Source organism: Poromitra crassiceps (assembly GCF_964638095.1).
Source record: "Poromitra crassiceps genome assembly, chromosome: 19".
Classification (NCBI taxonomy): Eukaryota; Metazoa; Chordata; class Actinopteri; order Beryciformes; family Melamphaidae; genus Poromitra; species Poromitra crassiceps.
Window position 1 is genome coordinate 9250316 of NC_139646.1, and position 7500 is coordinate 9257815.

Below are 7500 nucleotides of genomic sequence, written 5' to 3' on the forward strand. Positions count from 1 at the left end.
TGCGCGTTAGAGAGTAAGTGTATGTGCACTGATGTGTGTATGAAAAATGCCCCCCTCTCCATTGTGTGGTATTATCCCTCTTCAGAAAGCCACACACCAGTGTATTATCAACATGAGGCCATGCTGTACCTCCCTTTTGAAAACCGAATGAATGTGCCGGTGCAAAGCCAACCAGCCTCCAACTTACTGTAGGTCCTGGTCAAAGAAGATGGTCAAAGAAGATAATGCTCCGACCGCGCTGATAATGGTTACAGTACTTTGTCGCCTGTGGTGCTAACCAAGCTTCAAAATCAAACCGATGCTGCCAGCTCATAAAAGGCATCCGAGTCACAAAGTTGTCTTTCATTGGAAATGACAATTTGTCCTTACAAACTTGAAGAGGGAAAAACTCCCTGTGCCAGCGTTTGACTCGATGTGAAAGAAGTGTGAGGAGTACACCCACGACCCGGACAGAAGAAGTGCATCACCCCAAAATCAATCAATCAATCAATCAATCAATCAATCAATCAATCAATCAATCAATCAATCAATCAATTTATTTATTTGTCATGAGTCAGCCGACTGATCATTGCCTGACGCTCATGCAGACCTGAGATGACAACTCTGCACAGCTGCGACAGTTACCTCCTGGGTCCTTTAACATCCTAACGTGGGCGTCGGGGCAGGAGTGGATGGAGCAGGTGTCGGGGCAGGAGGGGATGGAGCAGGTGGGGTCGCAGGTGAATAGGCGTGGGGCGGAGTTGCGGCCCTTGGACTTCCCACCAGCGGAGGCTGTGGTACCAGCTGTGTGGGAATCTCCTCCTCCTCCATGGCGGGGGAGAGGGGGGCTTGTCATTCTTATGTTCTGGCCATCACTCTTTCGCTGGAGTGCTTACGCTGACGTCCATTCCTACGCTGAGTAGAGTTCGGGGTTGTCGAGGCATCCATGCCTATTTCGTCAGGAGCTCAAAGAAGAAAGTGGAATAAAAAGCCAACAGTACGTTCAGCTGACGAACTAGTAATGTGAGGATGGAGCAGGTGAATGGATAAATGAATGGAACTGTCTGAAATCGTTCACTCATGAACGACTCAACCCTTGCTGGCTGGTGGACTGAGCTGTGTTACATGACCCCCTGCCAGAAACGTACACACAGAAAGAGAGAAGGGTAAATAGAGAGAAAACAGAGCTATGTGTCACATACAGCCATTAGAGAACATCACTAACTGAACCAGCACTTCATTTTGAGGCTTCCCATGAGGCTCCATGTTTAGCCTCTGTGGAGCGATGCAACATAATTGATGATTGCTAACGGTTGAGTGTGGGGCTCTGTAACGCTACCTGTATCACGATGCTGTGACAGTCGACTCCCCGCAGAGAGGCCCCTCAATGTCTGTCAACAAAACACAACCACGCCCCCTCCCTGCAGGCTGGAAATAACAAGGAGAATCTTCCCTGACTCGTCTCATAATTCTTTCATACCCCCTGCTACACAGAGAAGACAATGCCAATAGGAGAATATTGAGCAGACTATGACAGCGTTGCTTTAGTGAGGTGTTGTGACATTAGAGAGGAGGCGGGTTGTTGTTGGTGGAAAAATTCAATCCAAGCCTACGGAAACTAGACGGAATAATTCTGATTCTTTGACCAGGCCGAGTCATCGCAGGGCCTTTGCTCTGTTGGACGTGAAGAGCTGCTGACCTGACCTGAAGAAGAGAGATGACAAGTCCTTAGTGTGGGAGACGGGCCACAATACAAGTTGAGGGAGGCAACCCCTGATTGTGTGGATGTCTCTCTCTCTCTCTCTCTCTCTCTCTCTCTCTCTGCATTTTCCCATAACTATATGTAGGCTGGCTAATAGGCCCAGTACACTTACAGTATAGGAAATCAACAATTCACAAATATGCAATTTGAAAATAACACATAAAAAACATGATCCATAATGGCTAGTCCTTTCATTTGATCACTCTGCCCATCCTTAATGGCTGCAGTCCATCAATAACATGGGACTGTCTGTAAGGTACATAGCAATAGTAAAACATTGGCCAAATGTGTTTCTACCCATTTAAATGCAATCTGCTTGGCCTACTGAGGCAAACCATGGTGCTGAGAGGCACTACAAATGAGGACAAACACGCACACACACAGTGTTAATTTCATCGACAAAAACTATGACGAAAAATGTTAGTCGACTACCTTTTTCCCCAAGACTAAGACGAGACTAAAATGTTCAGACTTTTGGTTTCATTGACTAAGACGAGACAATACTCAAACTTTTAGTTGACTAAACAAAAAGAGGATGAGGTTGACTAAATATGATAAAAATTAACAGGGATATTTGACACAGTACTAAGACTAAGACTAAATAAAAAAAATAGATGACAAAATTAACACTAATTATAGACTGTTTTCCCCCTCAATGCAGCAGTTCAGTTTCCTGTGCTGCAGCATCATAGATGTAGCTGACATTTAACTGTCTTAAAAACACATTTACAGAGATCGCAGTTACAACATAACCCGCCCATCTTAGCTAAGGTTCTTATCTATATGTGTATGAGGCACTGTGTTCCCAAAATGTACAGCTACTTGCTTGTCTACATTATATCCAGAGAGGTCTGAGGGCTTTCCACACAGTGCAGCCTCCCTCCCTTCTCCCCTCACCTGCAGGCTGAGCATGGTCTGTGAATAGGGTCCACTTGTCATTACTACGCGCGCGCGCGCGCACACACACACACACACACACACACACACACACACACACACACACACACACACACACACACACACACACACACACACACACACAAGCAGACACCTATGCACACAGACAGATTGTGTGACTTTCTATTTTTCACAACAATTTACAATTTTCACAGCAATTATCCCAAGCATAGAAGAAAAAACAACCATTGTCCTTCCTCTATGTATTTTAGAGTTTGGGCAATGGGTTTTCAAAGGTTTTCAAATATAAATCACCAACCTTATGGAGTTACAAGGGTTTCACACAACAACAAAGATATATTACAAATTTTAAGTCTTAGTCCAACCATTATTTTGTGGTTGTAAGAGAGTATTGCTTTGGGTCTATGTATATGTTAACATTCATCAAATCAGTATGGAAACATGGCAGAATGTTGTACAGTATGTGTGTTATCTGAAAGGTTGTTTTGGGTGATAAACTTTACAATTAAATAGTTAAAATAATGTTTAGGAAATCTCAGTGTATTTCTTTTCCTCCATCTTGCATATTTAAGCTTAATATCAATATGCAGTGAGCATTAACTTAAAGGATTAATTCAAGTGTACAGTGTGTTTATATACAGAGCTTATTTATGGATATTGGCAACCAGTCCTTTTTTTTCTTGTCCCATCCTAATCCCATGGAAATGGTGTTAGGATTATGCACAAAAGATGCTTTTTAGACATAGATTTGCTTGTTTGGATTAGTAAAGCCATGTAATGGAGGCTTGCAGGAAGCCATGTTGTTCTTCTGACACATTAAACCAGCTGCGTGGTTGCTTTCCCTTTTAGCCACCAGACATTACTCATCTGTCTGTCTGCCAGCTCAGATCTTTCTCGCTGGGAGAAATTTGTTCCGTTACAACAAATGTAGGAAGCAGAAAGCAAGCGACTCCTTTCTCAATTATCAACCTCATAGCCAATCTGCTTGCCATTTGAAACATCTAGGAAATTGCATGAGTGAAGCAGCGTAATCTGTATCTCTGCGCCAATCACTGACACCCAAGCAGTTGAATGCGAAGTATTAATCTCATGAATATTCTGAACAATATGCAAAAGAAATAATGTCAACTGTAAATTATCAACAACAAAAGGCATAACAATAAATTGATTTCTGCTCGTATTCTGTCTGTTACTTGTACAGTAACACCATTTAACGGGACAAGGCCGATCTCCCCTTTGATCCTGTACGTTTAAACACAGTTTGTTGATCCAATGGAAGGTGTAGCTGCTTGTGGAAGTTCACAGTCACACAGATTTCAGTAATAACAGGGAACAAAGAGTTACAAAATTGTGTTGTTGTCTGTCTTCTTTCTTTCATTGCATCACTCAAGAAAACCAGAGTGATGAGCCAATAAAACTGTTGAGCATGTGCCCTGTGAAGTGAACCAAACAGTTTGCCATTTGAGAACCTGAATGAGACCAAACTGCACCTAGATGAGTTAATGGTGTGTGAGACTGTCAGCCATATCCCTTTGCTTATGACTGCTGCTTTGAGCAAAAACAAAGATTCGCTCTGAGCAGGATCACATGATGTAGCTATTGTCTTCAGGGGATGTTATCAATCAGGCTGATAGTGAGAAAACACATCGTGCTTAGCAGAGCTGTTTCAACACAAATCACTTCCTGGATGTCGTCTCGGTCCACACAACATACTGTAGGCCTACTTGGCCACAGTCACCGAGCTTGACATGTGATGCAACACTGCGTATTATAAACTGGAGATTTTGAACGTTCATTTCTGTTGTGAAACAATGGGAGCAAGGCTATATGAAAGACTGGTCAATCACTAAGAAGTGACAAATGGTTTGCTTTCAATTTTAACTGTTGTATACATGTAAATAGGACTAGGACTGAAGAGTGTGAATAGTCTTTATTGGTCATGCATGTCTAGTGAAAACGTTCCATAGGACCGGATGCTTTCAACCAGGACAGTCACAAATGAACATGTCATTTGGATGTGTAGTACCGTAATAATAAAAATGTGAATAGTATAGCTATGGTGGTTATTATTAGAGAGATAAACAGCATAATCATATGCGGGGTGGCTGTACTGTGCTACTTCTTATAACGTTTTACCTTATTTTTTTACGTATCTAATTATATACATATATATTATTTTTTATATATAGTACATAGTATGTATTATATCTATATATGTATATATCTAAAATCTGCTGCTCGTGAAATTAACTGCTGCCACACTCCTCGCACCTTAATGCCGCCAGCTGTGAGTGTAACAAAATTAACTTTAAGTGGCTCCTTGTTGAGCCAACACATGCACCTTAAACTGTTTCCCTTGCTCTTACATCAGGTGTTATGTTGTTTTTATGACGTTTCTAATTTATATGTTTTTATATTGTTCTCCTTCTTAGTACTCAGTTGTTTTTATGATATTTTATGATTTATGATATCCTAGTTGATATATCCACCAGGACCTTGAGTTCATATTTCGTTCCCTTCCATGTTTCATGTCTTGGAATGACAATAAATATCCTTGAACCTTGAACCTGTAGCTCAGGAGGTAGAGCAGGTCGTCCACTAATCGCTTTGGATAAAAGAGGTCGGTAGTTCGATTCCCACCTCCTCCAGTCTGCATGTCGAAGTGTCCTTGGGCAAGATACTGAACGCCAAATTGCTCTCGATAGTGTGCCAGCACCCTGCGTGGTAGCCTGCCGCCATCGGTGTATGAATGGGTGAATGTACCTACTGATTGTAAAGCGCTTTGGATAAAAGCGCTATATCAATGCAGGCCATTTACCATTTATAATATCATGAATGAAGCTGAGCCATTTTCAACAATACAAAAAACACACATACGAATACCCACACCCACCAATACAAAATGCGGGCACACACACACACACTCCCTACTAATATGTAACTCGAACATCACTACTAATGCAGCACATGGACACTCAGTTACTCCACCAATAAGTCTCAGCCATACAAAGTAAAATAAATTAACTTACGTTATTCACAAGTCGCCTATGTATTTGTGTAACCGAGATGAATCAGCACGGATTCCTCGTGAGTCCCGAGTGGTAGCGAGTGGATTGGTTAAACTCACTCCCCAGGTATAAAGGCATGTTAACCAGCTCCGCCAAGGGAGCTAGCTCTCTTGGTGTTGCGGTTAACATGCTAGACTCCCAAGCCGAGGGTCGGCCGTTCGAATCCACCCCTGGACAAGCCCTTAACATGGGTTGCTGCAAGTACCACCTACACAACGCTGTTACATTGGTGCCGTGACCCGGATGTCCAGTGGGTGTGGAGTGAGTTAAGGGGGTGAGTGTAACCGAGTTGAATCAGCACGGATTCCTCGTGAGTCCCGAGTGGTAGCGAGTGGATTGGTTAAACTCACTCCCCAGGTATAAAGGCATGTCAACCAGCTCCGCCAAGGGAGCTAGCTCTCTTTAAAACGATTAAAAACGATTTCAGACGGACAAGCCCGTCTTTATTGTCACACGATTACACATCAACACATGCACGGACGGCCACAACACACACATGCTGACTGTGGCCGGTGAAATTTGTCCTCTGCATTTAACCCATCCTGGCTTTGTCCTTTCCTCCGGGGGGCAGGCCAGGAGCAGTGGTCGTTTTCTCGTACAGCGCCCGGGGACCGACTTCGGATGTTGTCGTCACTGGTCGGATGACGATGACGATCTGATCTTCTGCATGTTTTTAATGGGGGGGGGGGGGTATATACGGAGGAGCCCCCCTGGGGGAGCACGGGGAGAACATGCAAACTCCACACAGACAGAAAGGCCCTTACGGCGAGATACCCCACCTGGGCAGTAGGCACTGAGGATATGGGGGGAACACAACCACAGCGCCCACAGTGTCCCAGGCGAGAATCGAACTCAGGACCTTCTGACTGCGAGGTGACAGCTCTACCACTGAGCCACCGTGCCCCCCCCCCTCTTGGTGTTGCGGTTAACATGCTGGACTCCCAAGGCGAGGGTTGGCCGTTCGAATCCACTCCTGGACAAGCCCTTAACATGGGTTGCTGCAAGTACCACATACACAACGCCATTACATTTGCATACAAATGATTAACCATGCCCACATACAGGTGGTATGATATGAGCTTGTCTTTGCTATTTATTTATAATGATGGTGAAAGATAAGCAGATTAGATGGCTGTTGAGTAGGCATGACAATAAATCGTGCGACAATAAAAGACAAGCTTGTCCGTTACGAGAGTATGAGCAGCTGCATGACACGTTGCCAGAATGAGAAGGAAGCAGAAGAATATGGCTAATTACTAGAGATATAAAGCTAATAACTTCACTGCTATTCGTTTGTTTCTGTCCTCACTCAGATATATATGTATGTATGTTATTGTAGCGATCCTCTCTCCATGTATAAAGTGAGCAGGTTGGTCCTTGGCCAAGAGGATTGTCCCTTTGGTCTGATGGACAGTTAACGTGTTGCGCTTGGGAATGACAGACCCAGGTTCGATACCAGCCTCGCCTGTGCCGTTACAGTATCAAGAAACAACGGTGCAAAATAATAATGATAATAATAATGTACTTTTCTGAGGATGCACAAACTAAATGCTTAACGCCTCTTCCTTGGCCCCAGAATGCAGCTCTTCACCTCCACCCTACAAACAAAAGTTGCACCATCCCCGTCCCATTCATCAAATATCATGCAGGGCTTAAAGATGATGATGATAATAATAATAATAATAATAATAATAATAATAATAATAATAATAATAATAATAATAATAATAATAATAAATCTGAGCCGGAAATGTTCCTGACCAATTGGGGGGG